Source organism: Lutra lutra, chromosome 15 (genome assembly GCF_902655055.1).
Source record: "Lutra lutra chromosome 15, mLutLut1.2, whole genome shotgun sequence".
Classification (NCBI taxonomy): Eukaryota; Metazoa; Chordata; class Mammalia; order Carnivora; family Mustelidae; genus Lutra; species Lutra lutra.
The window spans coordinates 52,383,939-52,399,539 of record NC_062292.1 but is presented as its reverse complement, the minus strand read 5'-3'; positions in this window follow the sequence as shown (position 1 = coordinate 52,399,539).

Here is a 15,601-nt window from a genome sequence, read left to right as displayed (position 1 = left end):
AAAAAAAAATATATATCCCACTTATCAAAGTGTAGATTTTTTTTTAAATTTTTATTTTTTCAGCATAACAATATTCATTACTTTTGCACCACACCCAGTGCTCCATGCAATCCGTGCCCTCTACAATACCCACCACCTGGTGCCCCCAACCTCCCACCCCCCACCCCTTCAAAATTCTCAGATCGTTTTTCAGAGTCCATAGTCTCTCATGGTTCACCTCCCCTTCCAATTTCCCTCAACTCCCTTCTCCTCTCCATCTCCCCTTGTCCTCCATGCTATTTGTTATGCTCCACAAATAAGTGAAACCATATGATAATTGACTCTCTCTGCTTGACTTATTTCACTCAGCATAATCTCTTCCAGTCCCGTCCATGTTGCTACAAAACTTGGGTATTCATCCTTTCTTTTTTCTTTTTTTCTTTTTTTTTTTTTTTTACAGCTTTATAAACATATATTTTTATCCCCAGGGGTACAGGTCTACGAATCGCCAGGTTTACACACTTCACAACACTCACCATAGCACATACCCTCCCCAATATCCATAACCCCACCCCCTCTCCCAACCCCCTCCCCCCATCAACCCTCAGTTTGTTTTGTGAGATTAAGAGTCACTTATGGTTTGTCTCCCTCCCAATCCCATCTTGTTTCATTTACTCTTCTCCTACCCCCTCAACCCCCCATGTTGCATCTCCTCTCCCTCATATCAGGGAGATCATATGATAGTTGTCTTTCTCCGATTGACTTATTTCGCTAAGCATGATACCCTCTAGTTCCATCCACGTCGTCACAAATGGCAAGATTTCATTTCTTTTGATGGCTGCATAGTATTCCATTGTGTATATATACCACATCTTCTTTATCCATTCGTCTGTTGATGGACATCTAGGTTCTTTCCATAGTTTGGCTATTGTAGACATTGCTGCTATAAACATTCGGGTGCACGTGCCCCTTCGGATCACTACGTTTGTATCTTTAGGGTAAATACCCAGCAGTGCAATTGCAGGGTCATAGGGTAGTTCTATTTTCAACATTTTGAGGAACCTCCATGCTGTTTTCCAGAGTGGTTGCACCAGCTTGCATTCCCACCAACAGTGTAGGAGGGTTCCCCTTTCTCCACATCCTCGCCAGCATCTGTCATTTCCTGACTTGTTAATTTTAGCCATTCTGACTGGTGTGAGGTGATATCTCATGGTGGTTTTGATTTGTATTTCCCTGATGCCGAGTGATATGGAGCACTTTTTCATGTGTCTGTTGGCCATCTGGATGTCTTCTTTGCAGAAATGTCTGTTCATGTCCTCTGCCCATTTCTTGATTGGATTATTTGTTCTTTGGGTGTTGAGTTTGCTAAGTTCTTTATAGATTTTGGACACTAGCCCTTTATCTGATATGTCATTTGCAAATATCTTCTCCCATTCTGTCAGTTGTCTTTTGGTTTTGTTCACTGTTTCCTTTGCTGTGCAAAAGCTTTTGATCTTGATAAAATCCCAAAAGTTCATTTTTGCCCTTGCTTCCCTTGCCTTTGGTGATGTTCCTAGGAAGATGTTGCTGCGGCTGACGTCGAAGAGGTTGCTGCCTGTGTTCTCCTCGAGGATTTTGATGGATTCCTTTCTCACATTGAGATCCTTCATCCATTTTGAGTCTATTTTCGTGTGTGGTGTAAGGAAATGATCCAATTTCATTTTTCTGCATGTGGCTGTCCAATTTTCCCAACACCATTTATTGAAGAGGCTGTCTTTGTTCCATTGGACATTCTTTCCTGCTTTGTCGAAGATGAGTTGACCATAGAGTTGAGGGTTCATTTCTGGGCTCTCTATTCTGTTCCATTGATCTATGTGTCTGTTTTTGTGCCAGTACCATGCTGTCTTGATGATGACAGCTTTGTAATAGAGCTTGAAGTCCGGAATTGTGATGCCACCAACTTTGGCTTTCTTTTTGAATATTCCTTTGGCTATTCGAGGTCTTTTCTGGTTCCATATGAATTTTAGGATTATTTGTTCCATTTCTTTGAAAAAAATGGATGGTACTTTGATAGGAATTGCATTAAATGTGTAGATTGCTTTAGGTAGCATAGACATTTTCACAATATTTATTCTTCCAGTCCAGGAGCATGGAACATTTTTCCATTTCTTTGTGTCTTCCTCAATTTCTTTCATGAGTACTTTATAGTTTTCTGAGTATAGATGCTTAGTCTCTTTGGTTAGGTTTATTCCTAGGTATCTTATAGTTTTGGGTGCAATTGTAAATGGGATGGACTCCTTAATTTCTCTTTCTTCTGTCTTGTTGTTGGTGTAGAGAAATGCAACTGATTTCTGTGCATTGATTTTATATCCTGACACTTTACTGAATTCCTGTACAAGTTCTAGCAGTTTTGGAGTGGAGTCTTTTGGGTTTTCCACATATAGTATCATATCATCTGCAAAGAGTGATAGTTTGACTTCTTCTTTGCCGATTTGGATGCCTTTAATTTCCTTTTGTTGTCTGATTGCTGAGGCTAGGACTTCTAGTACTATGTTGAATAGCAGTGGTGATAACGGACATCCCTGCCGTGTTCCTGACCTTAGCGGAAAAGCTTTCAGTTTTTCTCCATTGAGAATGATATTTGCAGTGGGTTTTTCATAGATGGCTTTGATAATATTGAGGTATGTGCCCTCTATCCCTACACTTTGAAGAGTTTTGATCAGGAAGGGATGCGGTACTTTGTCAAATGCTTTTTCAGCATCTATGGAGAGTATCATATGGTTCTTGTTCTTTCTTTTATTAATGTGTTGTATCACATTGATTGATTTGCGGATGTTGAACCAGCCTTGCAGCCCTGGAATAAATCCCACTTGGTCGTGGTGAATAATCCTTTTAATGTACTGTTGAATCCTATTGGCTAGTATTTTGGCGAGAATTTTTGCATCTGTGTTCATCAAGGATATTGGTCTGTAGTTCTCTTTTTTGTTGGGATCCTTGTCTGGTTTTGGGATCAAGGTGATGCTGGCCTCATAAAATGAGTTTGGAAGTTTTCCTTCTATTTCTATTTTTTGGAACAGTTTCAGGAGAATAGGAATTAGTTCTTCTTTAAATGTTTGGTAGAATTCCCCCGGGAAGCCGTCCTGCCCTGGGCTTTTGTTTGTTTGGAGATTTTTGATGACTGTTTCAATCTCCTTATTGGTTATGGGTCTGTTCAGGCTTTCTATTTCTTCCTGGTTCAGTTGTGGTAGTTTATATGTCTCTAGGAATGCATCCATTTCTTCCAGATTGTCAAATTTGTTGGCGTAGAGTTGCTCATAGTATGTTCTTATAATTGTCTGTATTTCTTTGGTGTTCGTTGTGATCTCTCCTCTTTCATTCATGATTTTATTTATTTGGGTCCTTTCTCTTTTCTTTTTGATAAGTCTGGCCAGGGGTTTATCAATCTTATTAATTCTTTCAAAGAACCAGCTCCTAGTTTCGTTGATGTGTTCTATTGTTTTTTTGGTTTCTATTTCATTGATTTCTGCTCTGATCTTTATGATTTCTCTTCTCCTGCTGGGTTTAGGGTTTCTTTCTTGTTCTTTCTCCAGCTCCTTTAGGTGTAGGGTTAGGTTGTGTACCTGAGACCTTTCTTGTTTCTTGAGAAAGGCTTGTACCGCTATATATTTTCCTCTCAGGACTGCCTTTGTTGTGTCCCACAGATTCTGAACCGTTGTGTTTTCATTATCATTTGTTTCCATGAATTTTTTCAATTCTTCTTTAATTTCCTGGTTGACCCATTCATTCTTTAGAAGGATGCTGTTTAGTCTCCATGTATTTGGGTTCTTTCCAAATTTCCTTTTGTGATTGAGTTCTAGCTTTAGAGCATTGTGGTCTGAAAATATGCAGGGAATGATCCCAATCTTTTGATACCGGTTGAGACTTGATTTAGGACCAAGAATGTGATCTATTCTGGAGATTGTTCCATGTGCACTAGAGAAGAATGTGTATTCTGTTGCTTTGGGATGAAATGTTCTGAATATATCTGTGATGTCCATCTGGTCCAGTGTGTCATTTAAGGCCTTGATTTCCTTGTTGATCTTTTGCTTGGATGATCTGTCCATTTCAGTGAGGGGAGTGTTAAAATCCCCTACTATGATTGCATGATTGTCGACGTGTTTCTTTGATTTTGTTATTAATTGGTTTATATAGTTGGCTGCTCCCACGTTAGGGGCATAGATATTTAAAATTGTTAGATCTTCTTGTTGGACAGTTCCTTTGAGTATGATATAGTGTCCTTCCTCATCTCTTATTATAATCTTTGGCTTAAAATCTAATTGATCTGATATAAGGATTGCCACTCCTGCTTTCTTCTGATGTCCATTAGCATGGTAAATTCTTTTCCACCCCCTCACTTTAAACCTGGAGGTGTCTTCGGGTTTAAGATGAGTTTCTTGAAGGCAACATATAGATGGTTTTTGTTTTTTTATCCATTCTGATACCCTGTGTCTTTTGATTGGGGCATTTAGCCCATTCACATTCAGGGTAAGTATTGAGAGATATGAATTTAGTGCCATCGTATTGCTTGTAAGGTGACTGTTATTGTATATTGTCTCTGTTTCTTTCTGATCTACTACTTTGAGGGTCTCTCTTTGCTTAGAGGACCCCTTTCAATATTTCCTGTAGAGCTGGTTTGGTGTTTGCAAATTCTTTCAGTTTTTGTTTGTCCTGGAAGCTTTTAATCTCTCCGTCTATTTTCAATGATAGCCTAGCTGGATATAGTATTCTTGGCTGCATGTTTTTCTCATTTAGTACTCTGAATATATCATGCCAGCTCTTTCTGGCCTGCCAGGTCTCTGTGGATAAGTCTGCTGCCAATCTAATATTTTTACCATTGTATGTTACAGACTTCTTTTCCCGGGCTGCCTTCAGGATCTTTTCTTTGTCACTAAGACTTGTCAATTTTACTATTAGGTGACAGGGTGTGGACCTATTCTTATTGATTTTGAGGGGGGTTCTCTGAACCTCCTGAATTTTGATGCTTGTTCCCTTTGCCATATTGGGGAAATTCTCTCCAATAATTCTCTCCAATATACCTTCTGCTCCCCTCTCTGTTTCCTCTTCTTCTGGAATCCCAATTATTCTAATGTTGTTTCGTCTTATGGTGTCACTTATCTCTCGAATTCTCCCCTCGTGGTCCAGTAGCTGTTTGTCCCTCTTTTGCTCAGCTTCTTTATTCTCTGTCATTTGGTCTTCTATATCGCTAATTCTTTCTTCTGCCTCATTTATCCTAGCAGTGAGAGCCTCCATTTTTGATTGCACCTCATTAATAGCTTTTTTGATTTCAACTTGGTTAGATGTTAGTTCTTTTATTTCTCCAGAAAGGGCTTTTATCTCTCCCGAGAGGGTTGCTTTAATATCTTCCATGCCTTTTTCAAGCCCGGCTAGAACCTTGAGAATCGTCATTCTGAACTCTATATCTGACATATTACCAATGTCTGTATTGATTAGGTCCCTAGCCTTTGGTACTGCCTCTTGTTCTTTTTTTTGTTGTGAATTTTTCCGCCTTGTCATTTTGTCCAGATAAGAGTTTATGAAGGAGCAAGTAAAATACTAAAAGGGTGGCAACAACCCCAGGAAAATATGCTTTAGCCAAATCAGAAGAGATCCCGAATTGTGAGGGGGGAGAAAGGGGATAAAAAGGGGTTCAGAAAGAAAGAAAAAAAAAAAGAAAAAAAAGAAACTATTAAAAAAAAGAAAGCCGATAAAGAAAAAATATAAAAAGAGGAAAAAATATATATATATTAGATAAACTATTTAAAAAACGTTAAAAAAAGAAAACGGTAAAAGTTAAAAAAAATTAGCAGAAGAAGAGAAAAAGAAAAAAAATTGAAAAAGAGAAAAAAAATTAAATTAACTGCAAGGCTAAAAAATCATGGGGAGAAAGCCATGAGTTCCGTGCTTTGCTTTCTTCTCCTCTGGAATTCCGTCGCTCTCCTTGGTAGGTGAACTTGGTCCTGGCTGGGTTTCCCGTTGATCTTCTGGGGGAGGGGCCTGTTGTAGTGATTCTCAAGCGTCTTTGCCCCAGGCGGAGTTGCACCGCCCTTACCCGGGGCCGCGCTGAGTAATCCGCTCCGGTTTGCTGGGTTTGCTTTCGGGAGCTTTTGTTCCCTGAGCACTTTCCGTAGAGTCCGGAGGACGGGAATGAAGATGGCGGCCTCCCGGTCTCTGGCCCGGAGGAGCCAAGAGCCCGGGGCCCCACTCCTCAGTGCGCCCTCAGAGAACACGCCCAATGACTCCCGCCACCCTGGCCTCCGGCCGCGCTCCGAGCTGACCGAGCCTGCGACCGGTTCAAGGCAACCCTGAGCTGAGAGTCACTCTCGGCTCTGTCTCTGTAGCCGGCTTCCCCGTTCTAATACCGGTAAGCTCTGCGACACTCAGACACCCCCGATCCTTCTGCGACCCTGCGGGAGCTGAGGCCGCGCCAACCCCGCCTGGGCTTCACCCCAGTTAAGCCTCTGGAGCGATGCCCCTCAGCGGAACACACTTTTAAAAGTCCTGATTTTGCTCCGTTGCTCCGCCGCTCGCCGGGAGCCGGCCCCTCCCCCTGCGGTCTATCTTCCCGTCGCTTTGGATTCACTTTTCCGCCAGTCCTACCTTGCAGAAAGTGGTTGATTTTCTGTTTCTGGAATTGCTGTTCTTCTTCTCTTCAATCTCCCGTTTGATTTGTAGGTGTTTGCATTCTTTAGATAAGCTATTTAGCTGACCTCCCGCTACCCGAAGTAGTCTCAGCCTGCTACTTCTCCGCCATCTTGACTCCTCCAAAGTGTAGATTTTTAATTAATTTTTGTTCATTAAGAGCATTTTTTTTTATTGGAGCAAAAAGAAGAGAACACAAGTAAACAAAATGTCTATATTTGAGTACCAAGAGAGATCTAAACATTGGTGTCAAATACCTTTATTTAGAATGAATGTCATTTCTAGTTTTGTGGTTTTTTTTTTTTACATAGTTACATTTGTAACAACATAATAACCTCTAAACTCTACTTCTCTCATAGTGCAATTTCTTCCACTCTCTATTAATCTTGGTATTATATGCAGATATTGGAATTTGGTGGACCCCTAAAGTAGAGAAATTATGTAATCATCTTACAATGCCATGTTAAGAAGAAATGCTTTAAGGGTGTGGGTGGCTCAGTCAGTTAAGCGACTAAGGACTCTTTATTTCAACTCAGGTCATGGTCTCAGAGTCCTAGGATTAGCCCCCTGCTGGGCTCCCTGCTCATTCAGGGGTCTGCTTTTCCCTCACTCTCTTCCTCTGCCCTTTCCCCTGCTTCTCTCTCTCTCTTTCTCTCTCAAATCAGTCTATCAGTGAACCAATCTTTTAAAAAAAGAAGAAATACTTTAAAAAGTTATGTTACAGGAAGAAGAGTTTGTGTTGTGTGAATGGAAGTCTTGGTCCTTGGATTCCACAAAAAGATATGCTGGAATAAAGACCACCAGAAGGAAAGGAGCAAGTACAAAGCATTTAATTAAAGCAAAAGTACACTCTGAAGGTGGGAGAGTCTGCAGATTCTATGAGGTAGAATAAGCCTTACGTTGTTTGGGGCTGGGAGTATCTGTGAAGAGCAGGGGTGGTCGCTAAAGGAGGCAGCTTCCAGTCATTGGGGAACTCTTTCTACAGGTTGGCAGGTGCAGTTTTTGACCCAGAAGGTTCGTATCCTAAAGGTCAATGTAGGCTACCTCCATGGGATGAGGCTGTACCCACAATGCAAATGCATTGTAATGAGCATAGGGATCACCCTGGGGCAGGGGTGGAAGAGAAGGGTGCTCTGCACCTCCAGCCAGTGGGGGCTGTCAGCCCCAAGGACAGGATGTTGAGCCCCAGGGGGTTTTAATGTAAAGCTTATTTATCACCGTTCCTTGCTTCCAGCTCACGTCTCTATCATTCTCCTTCCAGGACTTGGGGCCCTGCCTCCTGGCATTCCTTCCACTGCTCATGTAGAGCTTGTCCTAAGAGTTACACCATGAATATAATACATTTTTCAGGGGGGAGATTGATACAAAGAATGTATGATCACCAAACAATAATTGCTATACAAATAACAACATATTTAATAGTAAATTAAATATAAATAATGAATGTATAAATAATTAAATTATACTTCATAAATATTATACACTCTGGTATAAAACATTTGCTCTTTTTTGAGCTCATAGAGACTACATTACCAGTAAAGGATTGAGCACATAGACTATGTTATTAGTAAAGGATTTTGAGATTACATTATATTTCTCTTCAGGAAGAATTCTTATAAATACTACTGTTTCACTTGAAAATGCTTAATTTTTCAAGAAACCACGTAGCAATTTTAGTTGTTGAAGGCACCCTAATCCATAATTCCCAAACCAAAGTAAAACCAGGGAAAATATATTAATGTTTCTATTCCTTAAATAAGTCTGTAAGTCTAAAGATCTATGACATGAGATTTACTATTGGCTATACATAAATATATATATGATATATATATAACATATATATATTTATATATATTATATGCACATGTAATATATAGAGTTAATTAGTTTGTTCCACAGGGTTGTATTGTTATTCAATTTAGAAATAACTATTGGGCAGAAATAACTATTGGGCACTGGTTCCTGTGTTTAGTATGTAGAGTTTGAAAGTCAGAAAAGGAGATTTGCATTAAATTTTTTACACTTTAGAAAGTTTGCTCTCTGGAGATTTTGGTAACAGAATTTATCAAATCTTTTATATTGAAGAGTAAGAAGAAAATAAATTCTTTTCTACTCTTTCAAAAAGTACAGATCTCAAAAAACAAAAAACAAAAAAACAAACAAAACCAGAAAATACTTTCTTGATTTGCACTTAGGCACTTGGGTGAAGAGAAACTAGGCTTCTTCCAGAGTAAAGTTCTTTTAAGGTCCTTCTCCAGTAATTTTGAAGCTGTGAGATGTTCATAACAATATCTCTGAGGAACGTTTGTAATAGGAAAGAAAAAAAAAAATCACTGATGTGGAGTAAGTAGCATATGAAAGCCAGAAACTTTCTGGTGTAAATCCCACTAGCCTGTGTGCCAGTCACACATGTGCGTTCGTATGGGTGTATGTGTGTGCAAGTCCCACAAATACAGAGAGTAAATGTGATTCAGACAAGGTGAATAAATATCCTGTTGAGACTGCTAGACTGCTACATCATCTTTTGTTTAGAAAAACAATGAAGTACAAAAGCACTTAGGTTTTTCCTTCAATCTATGAGTTTGTTTAATTTTTAGTAGGTATAAAAATGATAAACATTGAAGAAAAAAATGAAGTTGACTGTTGGAATGTATTAAAAGGTAAAAAGGTAAATATAAGTATCACACTAATTTTTTCAGTTTATCAATTTGTGACCATTTGGTATATGCTAGTCAAATATTTATCAAAAATACCTTCAAAAGTCTATCTTATTTCAATAATATTGTATATAATTATGTCTAAATGCGTGGGTGTGCAAATATAAATGTATATATGCATATACAAAAATTGTTACAGTTTTGTTTCTTACTCTCTTTATTTTTTTTAAGATTTTATTTATTTATTTGTCAGAGAGAGAGAGAGAGAAAGAGCATAGGCAGGGAGAGCAGCAGGCAGAGGGAGAAAGAGGCTCCCTGCTGAGCAAGGAGCCCAATGTGGGACTCAATTCCAGGACCATGCAAACACAACCCGACCCAAAGGCAGACGTTAACCAACTAAGCAACCCAGGCGACCCAGTTTTGTTTCTTTAATAATGACTGTTAAAAAATGTGAAAAATATATCATATGCAAACATAAAGTAGAAATTTGTAAGTCTTACAGAAAGAAATTTTAGCATACTTTTGGTATTCAAGAAAACACATACATTTATTGTAAACCCAGTATTATTCTCTTGTCTATAATGCAAATTGCAAGGCTTTTGTTAACCTTGTAATTAGTAAGCTTAAATCCATACCAGTGTTGCTAAATAGGAAATTGAGGACCAGCTAACAAGCTATGATATGACTTAAGTTAATTACCCAGTTTAAAATTTTCTACTGTGCATTAATAAAGTCATGAAGATGGTTTCAGCCTTTCAGTTATTTTGCTTATGGAAATCCATGTCAATCCTGGAGATGAAATGATTTAGTACAATCAGCTTTAATTGTACTGTGTCAGCTGTTTTCCCCCTTGTTTCTCAGAACATTTCTCCTACATTTACTTGCTTTGGTATTTAATTTGTCTGACATCAATTTTTCCACCCCAAATTTGGGGCTATGTTTGTGATTTGTTGGTATAGTTTCTGTTTCCCAAATAATCTTTGTCCAAACTTTGTTACCAATTTTTAGTAGAGTGTAAATAATTGACCTAAATTGCCCCAACCAAAATATTTGTTTTACCTACTGCCTTATATTTTTTTCTTATTTCTTGGGATTTCTTGTTTTCTCTATTTTATGACAAGTTTTTGTTTTATTTTGTTTTTTAGATAGTTACATTTTCTAGTGATTTTTAGTTTTGTTTCTTCTGGTAGTTCCTTTTATGCCTTCCAAGAAATAATACTGACACAACAGTATAACTCTTAAAGTCTATAATGAGATTTGATTAGTTGTTCATTAGTCTGTTCATTTAAAAACATTTATTGGCACCTAATATTTAATGGTATCTTGGTACACCAACGTAAATGTAATAAAGTTCAAGTATTAAGGGTTTCATTTAATTGTGGGGAATTCAAAATATAAATAGATTTTTCTAATATCATGATGTTAAAATAAGAGAGATTGATTTCATTGACCAAAACAAAACAAAAACTAAGCTCTTTCTTTCACCATGTCAATGGAAAATGCAAATACTGTCTGAAATACAAAAATGAACATAGCTTCCACAATATCCAAATTTTAGGAACTTAAGTGATTACTTTCTTAGGAATTCAATCCTAATTCCTAATTAGGTATTAATGGTTAATTTATAATTAATAGATGAATGTTCACTGTAATAATTTCTTACATTAGAATTCTAGTCTCTCAGCATGTCTTTATAGAATATTCTTAGCTTTGATCTCACAGGTGTCCTAAGCCACTGTGAAGTCCTAGAGATTGAAGAGAGAGATAATGTTGAAGAGGAGTGATGTTAGGATGGTACATTGCCCTCTTGATTTTATCTATATCAACTATTGAAAAGAAGTACACCATTCCCAAACTAATCATTCAAGAACTGATTTTAATAATTTTTTAAAGATTTTATTTATTTATTTGACAGATAGAGATCACAAGTATGCAGAGTCAGGCAGAGAGAGAGAGGAGGAATCAGGCCCCCTGTTCAGCAGAGAGCCCAATGTGGGGCTCGATCCCAGGACCCTGAGAACATGACCTGAGCAGAAGGCAGAGGCTTAACCCAATGAGCCACCCAGGGGCCCCAGTGATTTTAATAATTTTTAAATAAATATCACCTTAACAAAATAAAGCTTCATTCCAGCCTCAAATACAGCTTCATATAAAAAAGAGTTATTCTGGGGCTCCTGGGTGGCACAGTCGGTGAAGCGACCTACTCATGGTTTAGGCTCAGGTTGTGATCTCAAGGTTATGAGATCAAGCTCCACCTTGGGCTCTGCACTCAGTGTGGGGTCTACTTGAGATTCTTTCTCCCTCTCCCTCTGCCCCTCCCAGTTGTACTCTGTCTCTCTCTCTCTCTCTAAAATAAGTAAATAAACCTTAAAAAAGGAAAGAAAGGAGTTTTCCTTCCAGATGTGTTTATTTCTTTGTCATTTATGGTAACATGTTGAACTGTACGGAACACATGCCAATGAATGAATACTAAGGTACAGAGTGAGACTTGGGTAAAATTTAGTATTCTAATCTTCAAAACAATTTTTTAACAAACACAGTGCTATATTCACTTTATTTTGTCTCCCTTTTCTATGAGTAGTCACTCATTGTGTGTGTCCGTGCACATGCTTGCAAGCATGTGTAACAGCATGTGTAGCTCTTGTTTGACATCAAAATTAGGCTTTTTATTTTCTTAACTTTATTTTTACAAAAGATATTTAACAAATTAATACTATTTTTATTTGTGGCTGGTGCATTTTGAAGAATGATTTTCTTTTCTGATAAATGATCTTAGTTATATTCAGGTCCTCATATTGTTGATTCAAAGGAGTTATAAATTATGCATTCTGGGGGCGCCTGGGTAGCTCAGCGAATTAAGCTGCTGCCTTCGGCTCAGGTCATGATATCAGGGTCTTGGGATCGAGCCCCGCATTGGGCTCTCTGCTCAGCAGGGAACCTGCTTCCTCCTCTCTCTCTGCCTGCCTCTCTGCCTGCTTGTGATCTCTCTCTGTCAAATAAATAAATAAAATCTTTAAAAAAAAATTATGCATTCTGACAGGGATATTTGGGAAATCAATCCCCAGAAGAATATTCTTGAAATCATTAAAACTTTTCTACTTGTTCCCATATTTGGCTACTTGGATATTTGAATTTCCAAATATTTTCAAACATAAACATCATTCAGAAAGCCAAAATAGGTTTATAAACACTGTGTCTATGAAAGAAAACAATTCCTTTTACTGCATTGTTATTTAGTAAAGTATGTATCTATTCCCACTAACTAGGAAATGTGAGTTTAAGGGGGAATTAAATTAGTAATCATGTTTATATTGATAAACATAGTTTTTTTTTTTTCTTCCTTAGGATAGCTTCCTCACTTTCTGAGATGTTAACTTTATTAAATTTTATTATTTCTTCTTTACTAATTAATGTTAAAGCTATAAGTTTCTCATTATATATCATATGTTTTGATACTTACTAACATTAACCTATATATGTCTTGTAATGAACATATGGCATCTTTTTAGGCCCACATATTATTTTAAGTTATATTTTTAAATACCCACAACTTTAATTTAACTTTGTTTTGTAACTGTAGTTGGTTTTTAATATAATTGTGTCATAGGCAACATAATTTTGGGGATACAAATAATTAGAAACATATTAAGACTTGATTTATGGTGCACTGAACTGGTATGTTTTGTGTGTAAATGTGTTCATTAGAACTGTGGTTTTAAGCTACTCCCTATTGTTAAAATATTTAAGCAGACTAATGTTTAAAAACATAAGTCTTACCTTTTTAAAAACTACACTCTATTTTTTTTGTGTCCTTCTCTAACACTTCCTGAGAAATACGTGATATCTTCTAATCAGTTTTCCTTGTTCTTTTTTCTCTATATATTTTAAGGATTATTATTTATAAGTTTTAATAATTTTATATGTTCCTGGATAATTGAAACTTTTTCACATTAAGTAGCCTTTTTCTTATATTTATTTACAAACTCTTAAGCATATTTCCAGTCTGTGTTTTAGATGTGTATCTTTTAGTTAATATATAATTATATTTTCACTATTTTTCTTCCTCTTTATTTATGAATGTCATAATTTACCATTTACTTCTTTTTACAATTCCAATATAATTAATGTGCAGTACTATATTCCTTTCAGGTGTATAATATGGTGATTCAACAAGTCTATACATTATTCAGTGCTTAGCATAATAACTACAATCTTAATCCCCTTCCTGTATTTCACCTATACCTCCACCCATCTCCATTCTGGTAATCACCAGTTTGTTCTTTATATTTAAGAGTCTAGTTTTTGTCTCTGTTTTCTTTGTTCATTGTTTTATTTCTTAAATTCCACATACGAGTGAAATCATATGGTATTTGTCTTCCTCTGGCTAAATTATTTTGCTTAGCATTATACTTTCTAGATCTATCCATGTTGTTGCAAATGGCAACCTTTCATTCTTTTTTTTATGGTTGAATAATATTCCATTGCATATACATACCACTTCTTCTTTATCCATCCATCTATCTATGGCCACTTGGGTCACTTTCATATTTTGGCTATTGTAAATAATAGGGCAATAAACATAGGAGTGCATATATCTTTTCAAATTAGTGTTTTCATATTCTTTTGATAAATACCCAGTAATGGAATTACTGGATCATATCATTTACATATTTTTGATAATAACTGATATGTTTGTACTTATTGCTTTCAAATTATTATTTTATACTATTTTCTATATTATTCATTAGCTTTTTTCTTTCCTGCTTTTATAGAATTTTTTTTCTCTGTTCATTTGATAATCGTAAATTTTAAATATGTTTTGAATTTTTTGTAACAATTTATGGCCATGAGATAGAATACAGTTCAAAATTTACGTGAAAGTCATTTGGAGTTATTAATTCTCTGATGTCTGTTAAATAGTTTGTCCTCCTGCTGGAGACTTGGATATTTAGGAATTTAGTTTTTTCCTAGGGTCACTCCACACAGCAGCAATAACCCATATTGTATGCTCTGGTGCTTGTATGTTGTGCCCTGTGGGCAACTGGCAGTGGAGGGCCATCTGAATTTTGAGGGATCTTCAAATGCCCTCATGGTAGTTGTTGGTTTTGGTTTGCTTGCCTTTCTATTTGTCTTTGTTCTACTCTTTTGATCTTATGATTTATTTTTCTTTCTTGCAAGATCATTCACATTATTTAAAGTGTATGCATTGCTACATTTTATTTTTTTCTATTAATATATAATGTATTATTTCCCAGAGCTACAGATCTGTGAATCATCAGTCTTACACAATTCACAGCACTCACCATAGCACATACCCTCCCCAATGTCCATAACCCAGCCACCCTCTCCCCTCACCCACCCCCTCCAACAACCCTCAGTTTGTTTCATGAAATTAAGAGTCTCATATGGTTTGTCCCCGGTCCCATCTTGTTTCATTTTTTTTCCCTCCCTACCCCGCCATGACCCCCACCCTGTCCCTCAAATTCCTCATATCAGAGATATCATATGATAATTGTCTTTCTCTGATTGACTAATTTCACTTAGCATAACACCCTCTACTGGTTTATTTTATCAAGAGTATGTGTTTTATAGGGAGTAGGCATACACGGTAAATGGAATTTGGGGGAAATTTTGTCAGCTATATTTTGTAGAGTAAAGAACTATGTTTAATTTAGTGACTTAAAAAATAGCCATTAATATGCCTCAGGATTCTGTGGGTCAGTAGTTTGAGTTGAGCGCACCTGGGAAGTTCTGAATAGTTGTTATGATATATCAAGTGCTCCTAAGATTAGCAAGAGAGAGCAAGTTCAAATGAACAAGAAAACTTCAAGCTGTTCCCTCTTCGTGTTAACTATTACCCCATTTTTTAAAGAAAGTTGTATGGTCAAATGAACATTTAACATTTAATTAAAACCACTCTACCCTTTTTATGAAGAATTTCAGTGTAACATTATAAAAGTACCAGAAAACAGAAAAAGGGAGAATTTATGGCTATATTTGCAATATACCACAAAAAGAGAATTTTCTTATTATTGATTTAAGTGTAATTTTCCTCTTTAAGTGACATTTATTTCATCCCTCTTAATCATTAAAATGCTATTAGTCACATAATGATTTTGAAAAATTAATATAGGCTTCTGAAGCTAGTTAAAGCTCTATAAGGACAAATGAATAACATATTCTCATTGTATTATTTTAATTAAGGAAGTACTTAGATATATATATTTTTATATAACTTCTAATTTTTTTAAAGATTTTATCTATTTCTTTCAGACAGAGACCAAGAGAAAGAGAGCATGAGTCGGGGA